At 37.4% G+C, this 23239-nt stretch overlaps 1 pseudogene; it reads left to right on the forward strand.

Annotated features, from left to right (window-relative positions):
• The window catches only part of LOC122690283, a 72084-nt pseudogene extending 51544 nt beyond the window's left edge, over positions 1-20540 (forward strand).
• The last annotated feature ends 2699 nt before the right edge of the window (positions 20541-23239 follow it).

A 23239-nucleotide genomic window follows, 5' to 3' on the forward strand; every position in this document is an offset into this window, starting at 1 on the left:
CCACTGGAAAAACCATAGCCTTGACCAGATGGACCTTTGTTGGCAATGTAATGTCCCTGCTTTTTAATATGCTATCTAGGTTGGTCATAACTTTCCTTCCAAGGAGTAAGCGTCTTTTAATTTCATGGCTGCAATCACCATCTGCAGTGATTTTGGAGCCCAAAAAAATAAAGCCTGCCATTGTTTCCACTGTCTCCCCATCTATTTCCCATGAGGTGATGGGATCAGATGCCATGATCTTAGTTTTCTGAATGTTAAGCTTTAAGCCAACTTTTTCACTCTTTTCTTTCACTTTCATCAAGATGCTTTTTAGTTCCTATTCACTTTCTGCCATAAGGGTGGTGTCATCTGCATATCTTACATTATTGATATTTCTCCCAACAATCTTGATTCCAGCTTGTGCTTCTTCCAGCCCAGCGTTTCTCATGATGTACTCTGCATAGAAGTTAAATAAGCATGGTGACAGTACACAGCCTTGACGTACTCCTTTTCCTTTTTGGAACCAGTCTGTTGTTCCATGTCCAGTTCTAACTGTTGCTTCCTGACCTTCGTACAGGTTTCTCAAGAGGCAGGTCAGGTGGTCTGGTATTCCCATCTCTTTCAGAATTTTCCACAGTTTGTTGTGATCCACACAGTCAAAGGCTTTGGCATAGTCAATAAAGCAGAAATAAATGTTTTTCTGGAACTCTCTTGCTTCTTTGATGATCCAGTGGATATTGGCAATTTGATCTCTGGTTCCTCTGCATTTTCTAAAATCAGCTTGAACATCTGGAAATTCTCGGTTCATGTATTGCTGAAGCCTGGCTTGGAGAATTTTGAGCATTACTTTACTAGTGTGTGAGATGAGTGCAATTGTGCAGTAGTTTGAGCATTCTTTGGCATTGCCTTTCTTTGGGATTGGAATGAGAACAGACCTTTTCCAGTCCTGTGGCCACTGCTGAGTTTTCCAAATTTGTTGGCATATTGAGTGCAGCACTTTCACAGCATCGTCTTTCAGGATTTGAAATAGCTCAACTGGAATTCCATCACCTCCACTAGCTTTGTTCGTAGTGATGCTTCCTAAGGCCCCTTTGACTTCACATTCCGGGATGTCTGGCTCCAGGTGAGTGATCACACCATCTTGGTTATCTGGGTCGTGAAGATCTTTTTTGTACAGTTCTTCTGTATATTCTTGCCACCTCTCCTTAATATCTTCTGCTTCTGTTAGGTCCATACCATTTCTGCCCTTTATTGAACCCATCTTTGCCTGAAATGTTCCCTGGTATCTCTAATTTTCTTGAAGAGATCTCTAGTCTTTCCCATTCTGTTGTTTTCCTCTATTTCTTTGCATTGATCCCTGAAGAAGGCTTTCTTATCTCTCCTGGCTATTCTTTGGAACTCTGCATTCAAATGGGAATATCTTTCCTTTTCTCCTGCACCCTTATTACCCACAAATATGTTGGGAAAATGAGCAACTGACTGTAACTGGACCAACTGTATAATATTGGGTAGGACCCTTCTACTCACCTTGTATTTCAATTACTGAATTAGTTGATAGACAGCTTACTCTTTACGTCCTCCTTGTCTGATTGTGTATTACAGTTTAGCTCAGTGACATTTGTTATTTAAGAAGAATGCAGAGATGAGAGCAATTCATGACTAAACCAGAGTCTTGTTTATCATAAACTGGATCTTCATAACCAGGGTATGGAGAGCTGTTTATAATTTACAAAGAATGTTCTCATCTCTAATTTTCATTGGTTTCTCATAAGAATACTATAAGAAAGATTCTTCTTGGGGATTAAGACTATCTTCATTTTACAGTGTAACACAGTGATTTAAAAAGTAGATCTCAAACTAGTACAGCCACTATGGAGAACGGTGTGGAGATTCCTTAAAAAACTGGAAATAGAACTGCCATATGACCCAGCAATCCCACTTCTGGGCATACACACCGAGGAAACCAGATCTGAAAGAGACACGTGCACCCCAATGTTCATCGCAGCACTGTTTATAATAGCCAGGACATGGAAGCAACCTAGATGCCCATCAGCAGACGAATGGATAAAGAAGCTGTGGTACATATACACCACAGAATATTACTCAGCTGTTAAAAAGAATTCATTTGAATCCGTTCTAATGAGATGGATGAAACTGGAGCCCATTATACAGAGTGAAGTAAGCCAGAAAGATAAAGAACATTACAGCATACTAACACATATATATGGAATTTAGAAAGATGGTAATGATAACTCTATATGCAAAACAGAAAAAGAGACACAGATGTACAGAACAGACTTTTGGACTCTGTGGGAGAAGGTGAGGGTGGGATGTTTTGAGAGAACAGCATGTATATTATCTATAGTGAAACAGATCACCAGCCCAGGTGGGATGCATGAGACAAGTGCTCGGGCCTGGTGCACTGGGAAGGCCCAGAGGAATCGGGTGGAGAGGGAGGTGGGAGGGGGGATCGGGATGGGGAATACATGTAACTCCATGGCTGATTCATGTCAATGTATGACAAAACCCACTGCAATGTTGTGAAGTAATTAGCCTCCAGCTAATAAAAATAAATGAAAAATAAATAAATAAAAAGTAGATCTCAGGATTTGGAATCAGTATTTCCCAGATTTTAGTCTCTTTAACTTTTCCAGCAGTTATGCTCTGCTTTCCTGAGGGACAGACTTATAAATGTGACTATGTTGGTGCTAGGGAAAATGTGGAGAAAGAGCAAACTGAAGAATTCAGAGAGTTATCTCAGGCTTTTTCTAGCAGACCTTGTCTGGCTCAAAGTGTTTGCTTCTTCCTTCTCAATTGCTGTGATTCATGACTTTGCAAAATTGCAGGCTCAGCATTGCCCCAGACTCTGGAACTCATCCGACCACAGGATAGAGGAGTTTCCACAGCTACAAGCAAACATTCCAGGACAATCATATAGCCCTTCTTGCTGTGCCAGCCTTGATCTCATGCCACGCTTAATAATAACTGGGCCTTGTTTTTGAAACTCAGCTACTCCTATCATTCTCTGCTTTTCTATCAGAACCTTATCCTCTTCTTTTTAAGTTCCTGTTGTATAACCTACCAAGCATTTCCAAGTCTTCTAGTGGTCAACTTCTTTTGTGAATAGTTTTTTGGGGGAATGCAAGTATGCCCACTCATTTATGTGTTGTCTATGACTGCTTTAATGCCACAAAAGTTGCAATTGAGCAGTTGTAACAGAAACCATGTGGCCTGGAAAGCCTAAAGTATTTATTGTCTGGCCCTTTAGAGAAAATGTTTCCTGACCCTTGCCCTAGAATTGTTCTATGCTTTGCTCTTCCAGTTTATATTATCTGATACTTTAGTCTTATCCTAAGCCTAGCACAGCAGCTGGAATGCTGAAGCCCAAAACGTGATTCCCCTGATATCTGACTGTATGCTGGCTTGCCTGCTCTAACTTACCTGTATCTTCTATCCCTGGATTCCCAGTAACTGTATTTGGCCCTGCTCTAGGCAGGACACCCCATCACCTTATGTTTGTTTCTTTCTTCCCATGCTCAGAGCTTGCCTCGGACACAGTTTGCATTTTTAACTGCCATTTAAATGAGGTCTAGCCATGGAACTAGGCTTCCTCCCCTACCATGCATCTATTCTATGCTCTCAGACCCTGCTCTTCAGTGTCGCACATGTCTCCATAGATAGATCGGTTTCCATGTCCTGTCTTTTGCCATGCTCATTCCAGTTGAAGTCAGCTATGTTTAAATGTCTCTGGGTCACTCTTCCTATTCATTTCTGGGAGAGAGCAGGAAAGACTGAAGTTAGACAAATTTCTCTTAGAGCTGATATGCTCTCCAATATATATAGCTCCAATATGGCAGCTTCTTGTGACCATAGAAGGTGTCAAATCACATATGCCTTCAAAGACTTCAGTTAAATTGGGATCTAAAACCATAGGGGCTTATTCATCATAGGTGCTCAGTATACATGTATTCCCTTTTGGCCTAGTCTCATGGATAAGTATTATTCTCCACCCTCTATCCACCCAATCCTTATTCCTGGGCATGTTCAGTTCAGTTCAGGTCAGTCTCAGTCATGTCCAACTCTTTGCAACCCCATGAATCATAGCAGGCCAGGCCTCCCTGTCCATCACCAACTCCCAGAGTTTACTCAAACTCATTCCCATTGGGTCGGTGATGCCATCCAGCCATCTCATCCTCTGTCATCCCCTTCTCCTCCTGCCCCCAATCCCTCCGAGCATCAGGGTCTTTTCCAATGAGTCAACTCTTCGCATGAGGTGGCCAAAGTACTGGAGTTTCAGCTTCAGCATCAGTCCTGCCAATGAACATCCTTTAGGATGGACTGGTTGGATCTTCTTGCAGTCCAAGGGACTCTCAAGAGTCTTCTCCAACACCACAGTTCAAAAGCATCAATTTTTCGGCGCTCAGCTTTCTTCACAGTCCAACTCTCACATCCATACATGACCACTGGAAAAACCATAGCTTTGACCAGACGGTGACTTGATACTTACTGCACAGGAGCAACCAAAGTTCCTCAGTGAAAACAACCAGAAGCTCAAAAGTTTATGATTCAAAGCATGATTTGAGTTTTACCAATAGTTTTCTACAACTTCATGCATCTTTGTAATTGTGATGAGGCACAATTGTATCCTAGTAGAAATTCTCGCAAGGAGCTGATTGTGTAAATTTTCCATGTAGATAACCTTGCATTCATCTGAAGTAAATAATATTCCCAATGCCCTTAAATAAATGGAGTTGATTTTTTTAAAGTGTGCTTGCTCCATCATTCCATTGGAGATATCTATATAGGTGACCACAATCTCCCCAAATCTGACACTGTACTGGGTTTACCTCCTGTTGACTGCACACAAATAGAAAACATGTTTGCTCAGTGTGGAAAGTTGTTTAACATAGTTTCCTTGTCTCTCTTTTCCATTTAATAACTTGGTGACCTTTGTAGAGAAATTCAGATTTCTGGCCTTTGTTCTCCTTATTATGAGACTATATATCTCAATCTAATACTATTTCTGAACACCTTTATTTTTTTCAGCACATTTAGAATTTAAAAACACGCTTTCACCACATGTAACTTTTCTAGTTTGATTTGATAAGAAAAAACTTTTGCAGCTTCAAAAAGCAGAATAATATGCTATCTAAGTAACAATGATATAGTTTTTCTATTTCCCAATTTTGTGGCAATTTTAGGCAAGTCAAAGTAGGTTAAAACATTATTTGTGAACCAGAATGATTGGCACCTTTAAGATCACTGAAGGTTTCTCAGACCTCAGAAATCAGAGGTGGGTCAGGGCTTTGTAAAATCTTAAACAAAATCCCTGAATATGTGTATTGTGTACAGATCTTTCTTTTCTTTTTTTTTTTTTTCTTTAATTAATTAATTAATTTTTTTTGTCATACATTGATATCGGGATGGGGAATACGTGTAAATCTATGGCTGATTCATATCAATGTATGTACAGATCTTTCTGAACTACTAAGCATACATTTCTCCTTCCTCTAGCAGATTTTGGAAATATTGACCAGAGATCAGGGTTGGTTACTTATCAAACACTGCTGTATAATTGCCTTTAAGTTGTAATGAGAGCATGCAGTTTGATTTGTGGAGTCGTGCCCACAGTGAGGTGTTTTCTGTCAGGCAGCCACTGGGCACAATTGGTCATTTAACATGTGAAGATTATTTTACAATCATTCTTTGATTCTTGACATATACTGTATTTGATTGGTGATAGATAGGTGGAGAGACTTAGCAGCACACACTCAAGTCGTTTTCCTTTCTCAGATTGAAGATATAATGGACATGGGGAGGAATTTGGAGGTTATTCATACTTCATTTTACAGAGGAAACTGAGGCCCAGAGACAGAAAATCACTTGCTTAAGAGTCATTCGGTGAAGGCCAAGAATCAAACCCAATTTAATAGCTTTTCATTTGTACTATTTTAGTTCTCTTCTTTTTTTGGCCAGTAGGCTTTATTTTGGTAAGGAGATACAGCAAGTAAGACATCTCTAACGACTATGTATATCTGGATGTTTACCAGAGGATGTGGGTGAAATGACCTCCTTCTACACATAGATATTTACCAGATCTCTTGCCATGGACCAGCTATTCTGGCCTTTCAAGAACTTCTTCATTGTAGTCCAGAAAGTTTTAAACATTGGAATTCTTATAAGTATTCTGAACTGAGATGCACTTTGTAAGTTCACCTTTGCTGGAATGCAAATCAGTGCAAAATGGCTCACTTAATTTACGTTTCTGTCAACAGTGAGTTTCTCCTGATTACCTGTCCAGATATGTGAGGAGACTGTTGATGTGTTGAGTAGTCTCTGTTTGTGTTGAAGTGGCCTCTGGTAATTGCATGCATGCCTCCCTCTACCAACAATCTTACTTAGTACATCACCTAAGAGAAGGTCCAAGTTGATGCTTTGTGAGTTTCAAGCCTGATCATTTCATACTGTTTTATTTGGAGAGAGAGCACCAGGAACATCTTGTTTTCTTTCTGTTTTGTGTCTAAATTATGTATCTGCATGGGGCTGCACACTAATCTGTTTATTAAATATTTGTGATGGCAATTATAGAGGTGGAAAGGAACATTTAGATGGCTGATTCTCAAAGCGTTTATTTCGCCAGTAGCCCTTTTCTTACATACAATAATAATGTGCAATACAGATTACTTGAAACATGGCTTGGGAATCTAGTCTTCTGCCTGCTTAATCTCCTAATATAATTTGTCAGTTTTACTGAACTTTGAGATTTCTATGAAGAAGGATTTTACAAATCTTTATCTTATAGATTAGAATACTAAGGAACAAACCGGTCTAAGGCCTGAAGTGAAGTGAAGTGAAAGTCACTCAGTCATATCCAACTCTTTGTGATCCCATAGACTGTAGAGTCCATGGAATTCTCCAGGCCAGAATACTGGAATGGGTAGCCTTTCCCTTCTCCAGGGGATCTTCCCAACCCAGGGATTGAACCCAGGTCTCCCGCATTGCAGACAAATTCTTTACCAGCTAAGCCACAAGGGAAGCCCAAGAATACTGGAGTGGGTAGCCTATCCCTTCTCCAGTGGATCTTCCCAATCCAGGAATTGAACTGAGGTCTCCTGAATTGCAGCTGGATTCTTTACCAACTGAGTGACCTATCACTGGGTTAAGAGTACATTTGACTCTGGGACCCAATATGTATTCATAACAATTCAGTGTTCTTTATTCTACTTCTGAACAAGAGAGTGGGATGCTGGTGAATAAAAAATTGAGATAGCAAAGTTTGAATAATTGAGCAACTCAGAGTGCACGGTAGGTCTTAAGTTGCTTATTGTGAAATTGTCATGGAAAATTAATTTATTTAAAATTAAATAAATTATGAGCCCATGACAATTATCACTTTCTGCCACTGTAACACCACATATGATGAAACTTGAAACATTTGAAAGATTATGGAAACTATTTCAAGGTGCTTATATTTAGCCTCATAAAAATTTTACTGATCTGCTTGAGATCTCTTATAGGTTTTCCTTTTTCCAGAATATCACATGAAAGGAATCAGATAGTCTATGTCTCTTTGAATCTGTCCTTTAGAGATTTATGCACATTGTTGCATGCATTTGTAGTTTGCTCCTTTTTTGTTGCTGAGGAGTATTCTATTTATTTTATTTGGGGCAGGGGGTAAATTATGCTCAGAGGCTGAGATAGCATACTTAACAGAGGTTCACTTCAGGAATTTTACAAACCAATAACATATAGGGTAATGTGTTCCAATAAGCCCATAAAGAAGTGTACCCCAAACAAATGATAGATTAGTTACACTATTGTCACAGGCAAGGGAAGATGGCAGAGAAGTCCACATTAGGTTGAGATGTACCTTTTATGAGTTTGCTTACTCAGGAGAGCAGCCTTAACCAATCAAGAATAAATTTCAGCAAATGGAAGTTCCCTGTTGCTAGAGAATGAAGGCGTGATTGGGTGTTGGTGGCAGGCTAGACAGCTCTGAGGGACCATGGCATGGATTGCCCCACTGCCTGCAGGAGTGCTTCACCAATGAAGCAACATATGTCCCTTCTCTTCCTGAAACTGCTGCATGGTTTCACACCATTGCTGACCAAGAGGAGCCTGGCCACAGCAGGAGCAAGTGTCTTAAGATCTTTGGATAGCTAGATCAGCAAAGGGCAGCCATAACCCAGACTAAAACTCTTGAGTATTCCTTACAAACTGTAGTATTTGTAGTCTACATATTCCTTTGCCATAGTTGGTTCTCCATGTATTCTTATCCATAAGACCCAGCCACGCCTCTTAGCAACTGAGCTGTGCATGTGTATGTGTGTGTGTGTGTGTGTGTGTGTGTGTGTGCTAAGTCACTTCAGTTGTGTCCAACTCTTTGCGACCCTAAGTACTTTAGCCCTCCAGGCTCCTCTGTCCATGGGATTCTCCAGGCAAGAATAATGGAGTGGATTGCCGTGCCCTTTTCCAGGGAATCTTCCCAACCCAGGGATTGAACCCTTGTCTACGGCATTGGTAAGCATGTTCTTTGCCACTAATGCCACCTGGGAAGGTGCACTTTGCACCAACACAGCAGCAGCTGAGCTACTAAGTGTTTATCAGTGACAACAAATGGGATGGTGATGTTCTGACACAACTTGCTCCGTTCTTATATCAAAACAACTTTACTTCTAAAAACAACTTTTTTTGTTTTTTCCATCTGTGTTATAAACATGTGGATTTAAACAAGTTCACTGAAGCCAAAAGCAATTGGATTTGAAATAATTTCAATCTAATATATAGCACCATTATATGGATATACATTCCCCAGTAGAAGAAAGTTGTTTGAATTTGGATTGTTCTAATGTGGGGCAATTATGAATAAAGAAGCTGTTATAAATAACATTTGCATGCATGTTTGGTATGAATATGTTTTGTTTCACTTGTGTAAATACTTAGATGTGGGAATGCTGAATCAAATGTTTAATGAATGTTTACATTTATAAGAAAGAGTGAAATAATTTTTCAAAGTGGCTGCAGCACTGTGCATTCAAAACAGAAATGTAGGAGAGTTAGAATTGTTCCACATCTTTGCCAACACTTTGCATTACCAGTGATGTTTTTTAACTGATCTAATAATATTTAGATATATCTCTAAGTGAAGTTTTCCACTTTCATTTCCCCAATGACTAATATTTTTGTGCATTGTTTTATGTACCATTTGAAATTTGTACCATTTATAGTTTTTTACTGATATGTCTGTGCTAATGTTTTGGCCATTTAAAAAATTTTATTATTGCTGAGTTTTGGGACCTTTTAATATATATTTTGGATGCAAATTCTTTGGTATGTGATTTGCTAATGTATTTTCTCAATATATTGGTTTTTCTTTTCATTCTCTGTCTCTATAAAGGTGAAAATTCTTAGTTTTGATGAAGTTCAATTTATATTAATTTATTTTATGCTTTTGGGTGATGCTTAATACATTTTTGCTACATCTGCATTCACAAAAGTATTATCCTATGTTTTCTTCTAGAAGTTTTATTGTTTCTGATTTCATATTTAAGTCCATGATCTAATTTTGACTTTTTTTAATATATGGATGAGGAATGGATTGAGCTTTGTTTTCCTATGAGTTTGACTTTTTTCGCCACATATAAGTTACACTGTGCAGTATTTGTCTTTCTCTGTCTGGCTTATTTCACTTAACATACTGCCTGCCCTCCAAGTCCATGCATATTATCACAAATGCTAGGATTTTCTTCTCTTTTTGTGGCTGAATAACATACCATTATTTATATACTACATTTTCTTTCTTCATTCATCCATTGCCAGGCATTTGGGTTGTTTCCATATCTTGACTTTGTAAATAATGCTAAAATAAACATGGGAGTTGCCAATAACTCTTGATAATAGTGAATTCATTTCCTCTGGATATATACCCAGAAGTGGGATTGCTGAATCACTTTTTGTTTGCTTTGATTATTTTGTGAGTTTGGGTATCCAGTTGTTCCAACAAGAGGTATTTAATTGCATTTACACCTTGGTCAAACACTCAGTTGACCATAATAGCTACCTGTGGGCTGGTGAGCAGCCTTTGAGATCATCTGTCATGAGGGCTTTACCACCACACCAAAAAATTCTTATTACTATATAATGGCCAATCAGAAATTTTCTTTAAAGGAGATGAAATAAAATCCCTAACAGAAAGGACAGACACTAGGGGGAAATTAGGAAGGGTAGATTGAAGAGGTACAGAGGCAGGAGCAAAATATACAAGAGGAGAATTGGGAATTAAGAAATTATTAGCAAAGAATTAAGAAAATATTAGGAGAATTGAAAATAGGAATAACCTATTGGCTCATTATAGTGGAGAACACTAGAGTTGGGAGTAATGGATCCCTACTGTTGAGGACACCAAAGAAGAACTGAATTGGTACTCCTGAGCTGTGTTCTAGATGGTATTACAGTTCTCTGTGAGACTAGTTGTAACATTCCAATTCTTTCCTGTCCTTTTGTATTCCTTTAAGTATTCTTAGTATGAAACATACTCGTGTGTGTGCCTCTTTTCTTTGAACCTAAAAAGGCTCAAAATCAAGCATCATGTTTGTTTGTGCCAGATCCTGTAGCACAGTCTGGCTTTGTCTGGCATAATGCTAACCCACAGATGGAGTGCCAGTTAAGTCAGTAGAACTGGAACAAGATTTTGAGAGGGACTTTTGATTTATCTACATTTGAGATTTTACAAGAATAGATTATGTATTGTGTGATTGAAAACAAAGAAAAAATCAATTGACCATATGTCTGTTAGTCTATTTCACTACTATTTTGTCATCTGAAATATATATCTATCCTTTTGCCTTTTGCAACAAAACTATATGAAATACTGTTTTATAGTGAGTCTTAAAATTGTGAGTCTTACAGTTTTATTCTTTTTCAAAATTGTTTGGCCTATTCCAGTCCCTTTGCATTTTCATATAGATTCCAGAATTATCTTGCTGATTTCTGCAGTAGTCCTGTTGGAATTCTGTTTAAGATTACGTTGAATGTATGCATACATTTGGAAAAAATGGACATCTTAGCATTGCCTTCAAATTCATAAGCAGACTATATCTTATTTTTAGCCTCTTGACTTCATTCATAGTGTTTTATATGTTCTTATTTATAGATCCTGTATATATTTCATTAGATTATTATCTATTTTGATTTTTAGTGATACTATAAACTGTACTTTAAAAATAAACTTCTAATTGTCCATTACTAGATGGATATGATGTTGATATGATTGATTCTTTGTTATATTAAACTTTATCCTGAGATCTTACTGGTTCTAGTAGTTCTTCTGTTGTTTTTATTGATTCTTTGGGATTTTCCATTTCAAATCATGCCAGCTATGAAAATATTTAGCATGTACCTTTAGTTCCTTTTTCTTGCATTATGGCTCTGGCTAGGACATCCATTATAATGTTGAGTTTTGAGTGGAGACAATCTTAGAAGAAAGATTTTTTTCTTTCTTAGAAGAATTTACAATCTTAGAAGAAAAGTCTTCATTCCTTCACAATTAAGTGTGATGTAAGAAGTTCTCTTTTGTTTCTAATTTGCTGAGAGTATTTATCAAGAATAAATGCTGAATTTTATCACCAGCCCAGGTTGGATGCATGAGACAAGTGCTCGGGCCTGGTGCACTGGGAAGACCCAGAAGGATTGGGTAGAGAGGGAGGTGGGAGGGGGAATCGGGATGGGGAATACATGTAAACCCATGGCTGATTCATGTCAATGTATGACAAAAACCACTACAGTATTGTAAAGTAATTAGCCTCCAACTAATAAAAATAAATGGAAAAAAATAAAATTAAAAAAAAGAATAGATGCTGAATTTTGTCAAATATTTTCCTCTATTTTTGAAGACAGATTTTTTTTCTTCTTTAGTCTATTGATATGGTGAAATACATTGATTGATTTCTGAATGTTAAATTGCATTCCTAGGAAAGATTCCTATTTGATTGTAATGTATTATGTATTTTGTATACTGTTTGATTACATGTGCTAAAATATTGTTAAGAATATTTGCAACTATGTTTGTGGGGAATACTGATCTGTAGTTAATTTCTCTTGTAATGAATTAGTCTGTTAATTCTGGTCACAGAATGAATTTTGAAATGAGGTCTCCTCTTTAATGTTTAGTAGGCATTTTTTGTAGAATCGGTATTTTTTTCTTTAAATGTGTGATAGAATTCCACAGTGAAATCATATGGGCTTCCAGGGGCGTGTGCATGTGTGTGTGTGTGTGTGTGTGTGTGTGTGTGTGTGTGTGTGTGTGTGATAGTTTTAAAACACAGGTTGAATATTTTTCATAGCTATTCTGCAATGCTGCTATTCATGGGGTTGCAAAGAGCTGGACAATACTTAGTGACTGAACAACAACAACAATGTATGTTACTTGGTTCTTCTTGAGTAATCTTTGGTAGTTTGTGCCTTTTAAGGAATTTGTCAATTTCACCTACATTATCAGCTGTATTCACACAAAATTGTTTATAATATTCTCTTATTATCTTTGCCTTTGGTATCTGCAGTGATATCCCCTTTAATTCTTGATATTGATAATTTATTATTCTCCTTTTGTTAACTTAGTAGCTTAGCAAGAATTTTATCAATTTTATTGGTCTTCTCAAATAACCTGATTTTGGTTTTATTGATTTTATCCATTGCTTTTATCCATTGTGTTTTCCATTGCATTATTTTTGCTTTCTTTTGGGGTTTAGCTTGTCTTTTTAGTGTTTTTCCTAGCTTTGAGAATTTTCTTCTTTAGTAATATGGGCATATAGCACTATGATTTCCCTTTCAATATTGCTCTAACTGCTATAAAATTTTTTCATGCTATATTTTCATTTTCATTTTATTCAGAATGCATCCTTGTCTTCTCTTTAATTATTTCTTAGGCTCTTGGATTATTGGAAAGTGTTATTTATAAGTATTTCGTTGGTTTTTAAATGTTTAGGGATTTTCTGGATTTTTGGATATAGACTTCTAATGCAAACTCATTGTGGTCAGATAACAAACTTATTTAATAATCATAATTTAATAATCATATGTGGAACATCATTCTTTATCTTTGCTCTTGTAATGTGTTTTCTTTTACCCCCGATGGCTGCTTTTAAGATTTTTTTCCCCTTTATTGCATTTTAAAAACATTCAGTTATGATGTGGTGATGTAGTTTTGTTCATAACTCTTTCGCTTGGGATTCCTCGAACCTGTCGGATCGTTGAGTTTATAATTTTCATTAAAGTTGATAAATTTGTTATTTATTCAAATATTATTACTTATTCAACATACTTCTCTTATTTTTTTCCTCTCATATTTGATGATATATACATCAGGTCTTTTGACATTGTGAAAGGTCATTGATGCTCTGTTCATTTTTTGTATTTATTTTCACTTTTTGTTTAATTTAGCACTCTATTGCTTTGCATTCAACTTAACTAATATTTTATTTTGCAGTGTCTAATCTGCTGTTAATCCATTTTAAGAATTTGTCTTCCAAGATTTTGTATTTTTCACATTTGTAAGTTCAGTTGAGGTTTCTTTTTTATATAATCTCTATTACTTTGCTTTTGTAAATTTACTTTAATTGGAAGATAATTACTTTATAATATTTCGATGGATTTTGCCCTACATCAGCTTGAATCGGCCATAGGCATACATGTGTCCCCTCCCTCCTGAAACCTGTTCCCACCTCCTCCCTCACCCCATCCCTCCAGGTTGTCACAGAGCACCAGCTTTGGGTTGCCTGCATCATAACATCAAAATCCCACTGGCTATTTCTTTTACATATGGTAATGTACATGTTTCAATGCTGTTCTCTCAAATCATCCCACCTTCTTTTTCTCCCACTGAGTCCAAAATTCTGCTTTTATTCTCCTTTGCTGCTTAATATTTTTTGACCCTCCCCCCCCGGCTTCTTCAATATAGAAATATAATTATAGTAACTGGCTTAACATGATTATTAATGTCCAACTAATTCTGTCATCATTTTGTCATTTCTGTGTTCATTTTAAGTGGTTGATATGTTCTCCTCATCATGTGTCATATTTTTGTACATCTTTGAATGACTTATAATTTTTGATTGGATGCCAGACATGGTGAATTTTGCCTTGTTCCATGCTGAATATTATTGCATTTTTTTACATATCGTTGAACATGTTAAGACAAAGTTAAGTTACTTGCATATAGTTTAATAATTTTGATGAGAACCTCTGTCTTGATGACACTGGTTTTTCTTGTCTTTGGACTTAACAATTGTGTGTCATGTTTCTGTTTTGTTTTGTGTTCTTCCTACATCTTTTCCTGCTGTACGTGGGACCTCTTGAAGTTGTATTGATTATGAATGCCAGAAACTCCAGTTTAGCAGTTCTACTTAAAATAGAAAGCTTGTTTCACCCAGTATTTTTGTGTCAACCACAGGAAGGAATCAACTCAGTTCAGTTCAGTCGCTCAGTCATGTCTGACTAATTGCAATCCCATGGACTGCAGCACACCAGGCCACCATGTCCAATGCCAACTCCCGGAGTTTACTCAAACTCATGTCCATTGAGACAATGATGCCATTCAACCATCTTATCCTCTGTCATCCCTTTTTCCTCCTGCCTTCTATCTTTCCCAGCATCAGGGTCTTTTCCAATGAATCAGTTCTTCACATCAGTGGTCAAAGTATTGGAGTTTCAGCTTCAGCATCAGCCCTTCCAATGAATATTCAGAACTGATCTCCTTTAGGATGGACTGGTTGGATCTCCTTTCAGTCCAAGGGACTCTCAAGAGTCTTCTCTAACACAATTCAAAAGCATCAATTCTTCAGTGCTCAGCTTTCTTTATAGTTTAGTGTTCACATCCATACATAACTACTGGAAAAAACATAGCTTTGACTAGATGGAACTTTGTTGACAAAGTAATGTCTCTGCTTTTTAATATGTTATCTAAGTTGGTCATGGCTTTTCTTCCAAGGAGCAAGCGTCTTTTAATTTCATGGCTAAAGTCACCATCTGCAGTGATTTTGGAGCCCAAAAAAATAAAGTCTGACACTGTTTCCACTGTTTCCCCATCTATTTGCTATGAAGTAATGGGACCAGATACCATGATCTTGGTTTTCTGAATATTGAGTTTTAAACCAACTTTTTCACTCTCCTCTTTCACTTTCATCAAGAGCTCTTTAGTTCTTCTTCACTTTCTGACATAAGGGTGGTGTCATCTGCATATCTACAGTTATTGATATTTCTCCCAGCAATCTTGATTCCAACTTGTGCTTCATCCAGTGAAGCATGATGTACTCTGCATATAAGTTAAATAAGCAGGGTGACCATATACAGCCTTGATGTACTCCTTTCCCTATTTGGAACCAGTCTGTTGTTCCAAGTCCAGTTCTAACTTGCTTCCTGACCTGCATACAGATTTCTCAAGAGGCAGGTCAGGTGGTCTGGTATTCCCATCTCATGAAGAATTTTCCAGAGTTTGTTGTGGTCCACACAGTCAAAGACTTTGGCATAGTCAATAAAGCAGAAGTAGATACTTTTCTGGAACTCTCTTGCATTCTTGATGATCCAGAGGATGTTGGCAATTTGATCTCTGGTTCCTCTGCTTTTTCTAAATACTGCCTGAACATCTGGAAGTTCACGGTTCACATACTGTTGAAGCCTGGCTTGAAGAATTTTGAGCATTATTTTACTAGCATATTTTGGCATTGCAAAAGAATATAATCAAAGAATATAATCAATCTGATTTCAGTATTGACTATCTGGTGGTGTCCATGTGCAGAGTCTTCTCTTGGGTTATTGGAAGAGGGTGTTTGCTTTGACCAGTGTGTTATCTTGGCAAAACTCTATTAGCCTTTGCCCTGCTTCATTCTGTACTCCAAGGCCAAATTTGCCTGTTACTGTAGGTGTTTCTTGACTTCCTACTTTTGCATTCCAGTCCCCTATAATGAAAAGGACATCTTTTTTGGGGTGTTAGTTCTAGAATGTCTTGTAGATTCTCATAGAACTGTTCAACTTCAGCTTCTTCAGCATTACTGGTTGGGACATAGAAACAGACATCATTCTGTCATTTTTGAGATTGCATCGAAGTACTGCATTTTAGACTCTCTTGTTAACTGTGATGGCTACTCCATTTCTTATAAGGGATTCTTGCCCACAGTAGTAGATATAATGGTCATCTGAGGTAAATTGACCCATTCCAGTCCATTTTAGTTTGCTGAATTCTAAAATGTCAATGTTCACTCTTGCCATCTCCTGTTTGACCGCTTCCAATTTGCCTTGATTCATGGACCTAACATTCCAGGTTCCTATGCAATATTGTTCTTTACAGCATCAAACTTTACTTCCATCAAAAGTCACATCCACAACTGGGTGTTGTTTTTGCTCTGGCTCCATCCCTTCATTCTTTCTGGAGTTATTTCTCCACTGATCTCCAGTAGCATATTGGGCACCTACTGACCTGGGGAGTTCATCTTTCAGTGTCCTATCTTTCTGCCTTTTTATACTGTTCATGGGGTTCTCAAGGCAAGAATACTGAAGTAAGGGTCAGCAGTGGACTGCCAGAGGGACAGGGGCTCTGGGTGCAGCAGACCTGGGTATGGCATAAGCCTTCTTGGAAGAGGTCACCATTGGCAGTCACAAACAGAACCTTGTGTGCACCAGGACCCAGGAGAAAGGAGCAGTGACCCCTAGAGACTGACCCAGACTTGCCCGTAAGTGTCCAGGAGTCTCCAGTGGAGGCGTGGGTCAGCTGTGACCTGCTGCAGGGCTGGGGGCACTGAGTGTAGTAGTGCATATGTGGGAACTTTTGAAGGAAGTTGCCATTATCTTCATTACCTCCACCATTGTTTGTGTGTGTGTGTGTGTGTGTGTGTGTGTGTGTGTTAGTTGCTCAGTCATGTCCAACTCTTTGCGACCCCATGGACTGTAGCTCACCAGACTTTTCTGTCCATGGAATTCTCCAGTCAAGAATACTGGATTGGATTGCCATTCCCTTCTCCAGAGGAACTTCCCCACCCAGGGATTGAACCCTGGTCTCTGGCATCGCAGGCAGGTTCTTTACCATTTGAGCTACAGGGAAGTCCTTAATTTGGGCCTAGTTAAATAACAGGGAGGGAACACAGCCCCACCCATCAACAGAAAATTGGATTAGAGATTTACTGAACATGGCCCTGCCCATCAGAACAAGACCCAGTCTCCCCCTCAGTCAGTCTCTCCCTTCAGGAAGCTTTCATAAGCTTCTTACCCTTCTCCATCAGATGGCAGACTAACTGTAAACCACAGTCACAGGAAATAAGAAGGAATACAATTTGCCTTCTTAAGTCAGTTGAACCAATCCTTGTTTCTAGGAAGATGAAAGGCTATTATCGGCCTAGCCTAATCAGAAGAAACATACTAAGAAATAGTACTGAGTAGACAACTAAGAACAACAAAACAACAGTTCTCTTTAAATAGTATATCAGAGTAATATTGATATTCTCATCTATTACTGGAGGATAATTAAGTTTAAACCTTTTTTGAAAGCAACTTTCCAATATACATAAATAACCTCAAAGTGTTTATATTTATGACCTAGAAATTCTATTTTGGTGAATTCATCTTAAGAAAATAATCAGACAGGTATATAAAGGTTTATGTAAAAGCATGTTTACTAAAGTATAATAAATAACCAAAAAAAAAAAAATTGCAAGCAATCTTAATGCTCAAGATTATGTCAATATTTAAGTAAAAGAGAATCTTTATAAAATAGAATATATGGTATCATTAAGTATTAATATTATTTTAACCTATTTTTATTTGCTCATTTTTGGTTTATTCATATTATATGAAAATTTGGGTTAAAACAGTAAAAGTATAACTTCACTGTGATAACTAATGTGAGTTTAATGTAAGTGTGTGTTATGTGTGCACATATAAAAACCTTTTTAAGACTAGATATCAGTATTCTGACATATTAACAGGTACTATTATATGATGGTCAATTTATGAGGGAATTTTATTTTTTCAGTAGTACTTTGTAATTTTTAAATTTTCAATAATGAATGTCTATTATCTTTAAAAGTGCTTTCTTCCCTGATGCATATAAAAAAATAGCTGTGACTCAATATCCATTATTACTGTTGTTGATAACAATATCTACTGTTGAATATTGTTGAACAACATCTAGTGTTGTTGATAACAATAGAGATAAAAATCTCGATTATTGACCAACATTTCTGCACATATTATTCCTGGTCATAAGGAGACTTGGAGAAAATTGGATTAATTCAATATAAGCTTTTTCTAAAGCTAGTACTAATTTACATGTTCATAATCAGCTTAGGCTTTTATTTGTTGTTGTTGTTGAGTTGCTCAATCATGTCCAACTCTTTGTGACCCCATGGACTGCAGCACGTCAGACTTCTCTGTCCTTCACTAACTCCCAGAGTTTCCTCAAACTCATGTCCATTGAGACAGTGATGCCATCCAACCATCTCATTCTCTGTCGTCCCCTTCTCCTCCTGACTTCAATCTTTCCCAGCATCAGGGTCTTTTCCAATGAGTCAGCTTTTCACATCAGGTGGCCAAAGTACTGGAGCTTCAGCTTCAGTATCAGTCTTTCCAGGGAATATTAAGGGTTGATTTCCTTTAAGATTGACTGGTTTGATCTTCTTGCTGACCAAGGGACTCTCAAGTCTTCTCCAACACCATAGTTCAAAAGCATCAATTCTTCAGCACTCAGCCTTCTTTATGGTCCAACTCTCACATCCATACATGACTTTTGGAAAAACCATAGCTTTGACTAAATGGACTTTGTTGGCAAATAATGTCTCTGCTTTTTAAAATGCTGTCTAGGTTTGTCATAACTTTTCTTCGAAGGAGCAAGTATTTGAATTTCATGGCTGCAGTCACTGTCCACAGTGATTTTGGAGCCCAAGAAAATAAAATCTGTCACTGTGTTCATTTCTTCCCCCATCTATTTGCCATGAGGTGATGGAACCAGATGCCATGATTGTAGTTTTCTGAATGTTGAGTTTTAAGCAGCTTTTTCACTGTCCTTTTTCACTTTCATCAAGAGGCTCTTTAGTTCCTCTTTGCCTTCTGCCATTAGAGTGGTATCATCTGCATATCTGATATTTCACCTGGCAATCTTGATTCCACCTTGAGATTCATTCAGCCTGGCATTTCGCCTGATGTACTCTGCATAGAAGTTAAATAAGCAGAGTGACAATACACAGCCTTGACATACTCCTTTCCCAATTTTGAACCAGTCAGTTGTTCCATGTCCAGTTCTAACTGTTGCTTCTTGACCTTCATACAGATTTCTCAGGAGGCAGATAAGGCTGTCTAGTATTCCCATCTCTTTAAGAATTTCTTATGGTTTGATATGAAGTGATGGGACCAGATGCCATGATCTTAGTTTTTTGAATGTTGCATTTTAAACCAACTTTTTCACTCCCCTCTTTCACCTTCATCAAGAAGCTCTTCAGTTGTCCATTCCTTTCTACTTATTACTTGCTATTTACTTTATATTCTAGAAATGATGTTAGACAAAAAGCAAACTCGAGCGATTTTCTTATCTGAGTTCAGAATGTGTCCTCAAGCAGCAGAGACAACTTGCAACATCAACAACACATTTAGTCCAGGAACTGCTAACAAATGTACAGTGCAGTGATGGTTCAAGAAGTTTTGCAAAGGAGATGAAAGCCTTGAAGATGAGGAGCAAAGTGGCTGGCCATTGGAAGTTGCCAATGACCAATTGAAGTTGCCAATGACTTCATTGAAGTTGATCCTGTTAACAACTACACAAGAAGTTGCTGAGTAACTCAGCATCGACCATTCTCCAGTTATTCGGCATTTGAAGCAAACTGGAAAGCTGAAAAAGCTGGGTATGTGTGTGCCTCATGGCCTTACCATGAATCAAAAAGAATTTGATTTTGAAGTGTTGTCTTCTCTTACTCTGTGCAATAACAATGAGCAGTTTCCTGATCCGATTATGAAGTGTGAAGCAAAGTCGATTTTATATGATACCTGGTGATGACTAGCTCTTTGGCTGGACCAAGAAGGAGCTCCAAAGCACATCCCCAAAGCCAAACTTGCACCAAAAAAAGGTCATGGTCCCTGTTTCCTGGTCTGCTGCTCATCTGGTCTACTACAGCTTTCTGACTCCTGGTGAAACCATTGCATCTGAGAAGTATGCTCAGCATTTTGATGAGATGCACTGAACACTGCAACACCTGTATCTGGCATTGGTTGACAGGAAGGACCCTGTTCTCCACGACAATGCCTGACTGTCCCTCACACAACCAACACTTCAGAAGTTGAACGAATTGGGCTATGACGTTTTTCCTCATCTGCAATATTCACTTGACCTCTCACCAACCAAATACCACTTCTTCAAGCCTCTTGACAACTTTTTGCAGGGAAAACATTTCCACAACCAGCAGGAGGCAGAAAATACTTTCCAAGAGTTTTTCAAATTCCCAAGCACAGATTTTTATGCTACAAGAGTAAACAAACTTATTTCTCATTGGCAAAAATGAGTTGATTGTAATGGTTCTTATTTTGATTAATAAAAATGTATTTGAACCTAGTTATAATGATTTTATAATTCATGGTCCAAAAGAGCAATTATGTTTGCACTGACCTAATATTTTCTTAAAATATGACTGACTAGTAACTTTCCTCGTGTAACTCAAATTGCATGAACTACCTCTTTTTAATTTTTGTAAAAATTCAAACATTCACAATATAAAGAACAGTAGAATTAACCTCATACCCAGAATCCATATTCTAGAATTACCAAATTTTTATACTGCTGATTTATCTATATCCCCCTTATTTTAGTAAAACATTTAAAAAAAATCCCAGGTATCTTATAATTTTGCTTCAATATACTTTAGTATGCATCTTCAAAACCGTGGGTACTTCTTTACAAGAAAATGTCATTATCACACTTTTGAAGACTGACAAATTTCCTTATTTTACATACATTCTGGACATGGGCAGAAACAAATCACAGCCTCAAAAAGGGTTAAACAAACTGTAATAGAATTATTGTTTACAAATGCATAGGAGAAAGATAAGGAAAAACAATAATTACTCTGGAGTTAATGGCATCAGGGACCCATTACCACTTGTACGCCTAAAAGGTCAAGGAGAAAGAAGCAACTAGAAAAATCTTGAGAATCTAGCTAAATGGAGAGATTCACCCCTCATGATCAGCCATCCAGATTTTCCTCAGACTGAAGCATTTTCTGGAATGTGAGACTTTTGGTGCTAAAACTGGAAAAGTCCTAGGAAAGCTAGTATGGTTTGGCCACATAGGTCCCTTTAACAAGGAGTTCTGTTTGGTGGAGGTATGCATCTAACATGGCTAATCCTCTGCTCTTGAGCTAGCACCTTACAATGGACTAACCAAATGCAAAACTAAGAGCAACAGTACCTTTTTATATAAGTTCTACAGGTTACCCTCTATGGGCACAAAATGAGTAGAGAATGGATTGAAAGTGAAACTGTTAACTGCTCAGTCTTGTTTGACTCTGCGACCCAAGGACTGTAGCCCACTAGGCTCCTCTGTCCTTGGGATTTCCCAGGCAAGAATACTGGATTGAGTTGCCATTTCCTTTTCCAGGGATCTTCCCAAACTAGGGATCAAACATGGGTTCTCCTGCATTGCAGGCAGATTCTTTACCTTCTGAGCCACCAGAAAAGCACAGAGAATGGATTAGGAGAGGTAAATAAAATATATCAGCAGGATTGTATATACCTTGTATTGGTTATTGCTCAAATATCATATTCCCTAAGATAGATATTATTGGATTGTCTGAGATAGAATATGTTTTGTTAAATTAGAATCCAACATATTATATTTGGTTTAGTGTCTTTTACATTCTTATTCAACAATATTTCTCCCTTCCTTGTTTTTTTTTCCTTTCTTCATTCTAATGACTTGCTGAAAAATCAAGTTCAGTTATCTTGTAACAGTCTCATAATCTAGATGTTTTTGCTTCCCTGTGATGTTTTTTAACTTTTTCCTCTACCACCTTATTTCCTTTAAATCATCTATTAATTAGCTCTAGATTCAACTTTTTTTGGTATATCATAGGCAGTGTTATACAATATATTGCATCACATCAGGAGGCAAATAATGCCTTGTTTTCCTAAACTTATTGAATTGAGTACCTAGTTGGTAGATGATGCCAGTATAATTCTTCTGTTATGAAATGCTCCAAAAACCTTTCATCTAATGATTTTGTTCACTGATGATTATTGTTTGAATACATTAATTCATTAGGGATTGCAAAAGAATTATTTTTGTAATTCTAGTATTTCTTCCACATGTATTGGCAAGAAATCTATTGAGAGGAAGAACTTTTACTCATAATTGAGGATTATTTGGCTCCTCTGAAGACAGTTCATGCTATTAAATCAGGAATAATTCTTATTTATTTTTTTTTTTATGAATCATCTATCTTGAAGGTAGTTTTGGGTCCCTACCAACAATTTTTTGCTTTCTCTTCTTTGAACATCATTAGGATTGTGCTTTTTAATATATTCAATAGAATTTTTATTGTTGTGAGTTTTACTTGCCATAAATTCAGGGAGTTTAGCTTGACCAATTTTATAGATGGTACATTGTACCTTCTATATCATGCAGACAGACCACAAAAACACACATCCTGGTTTGTCCAGGAGGATCCCAGTTTGTTCCCATTTTCCTACCATAATTATCAATAGCACCTCCTTTCTTTAGTATGTCCTTATTTAGGCTATAAATTATATGGTTCATTTATATTATAGGAAGCACTACTTTAAATCTATATCTTAAAGTTCTCCAGTAGAACTCCAGAAATAGTTCATATAAATTAAATAGGCCCTGCTAGAGACAGCTGAAGTGTTAAATGTAGAAGGACCTTATTCTGTGTTTCCAGGTAGGTGCTCTGGATCCTTTCAACCTCTGGACTATAAAGCATGTTTAGGAGTGCTTGGATGGTATGTTCATTCATCAGATACTGGCAAAGATTTGTTGATACTGTCCCATGATACTTGCTATTAGAAGTGCTGCATTTCTCAAATACCCAGCTACTCATTAAATTCAGTTCATTTTGTTCTTGCTCTACTGCTAGCCTAATGATCAGTGTGCGCCCGTGGAAAGTCAATTCAATTGCCTCAGTGCATAACAAGGGCAAAGATAGGCACAGTGTTCTTTCCTTTAAATTACAGGCCACTTTAATACCTTATCTCTAAAAAGGAAGAAAGTTCAGAACTG

The sequence above is a fragment of the Cervus elaphus genome, chromosome X, assembly GCF_910594005.1.
Source record: "Cervus elaphus chromosome X, mCerEla1.1, whole genome shotgun sequence".
Classification (NCBI taxonomy): Eukaryota; Metazoa; Chordata; class Mammalia; order Artiodactyla; family Cervidae; genus Cervus; species Cervus elaphus.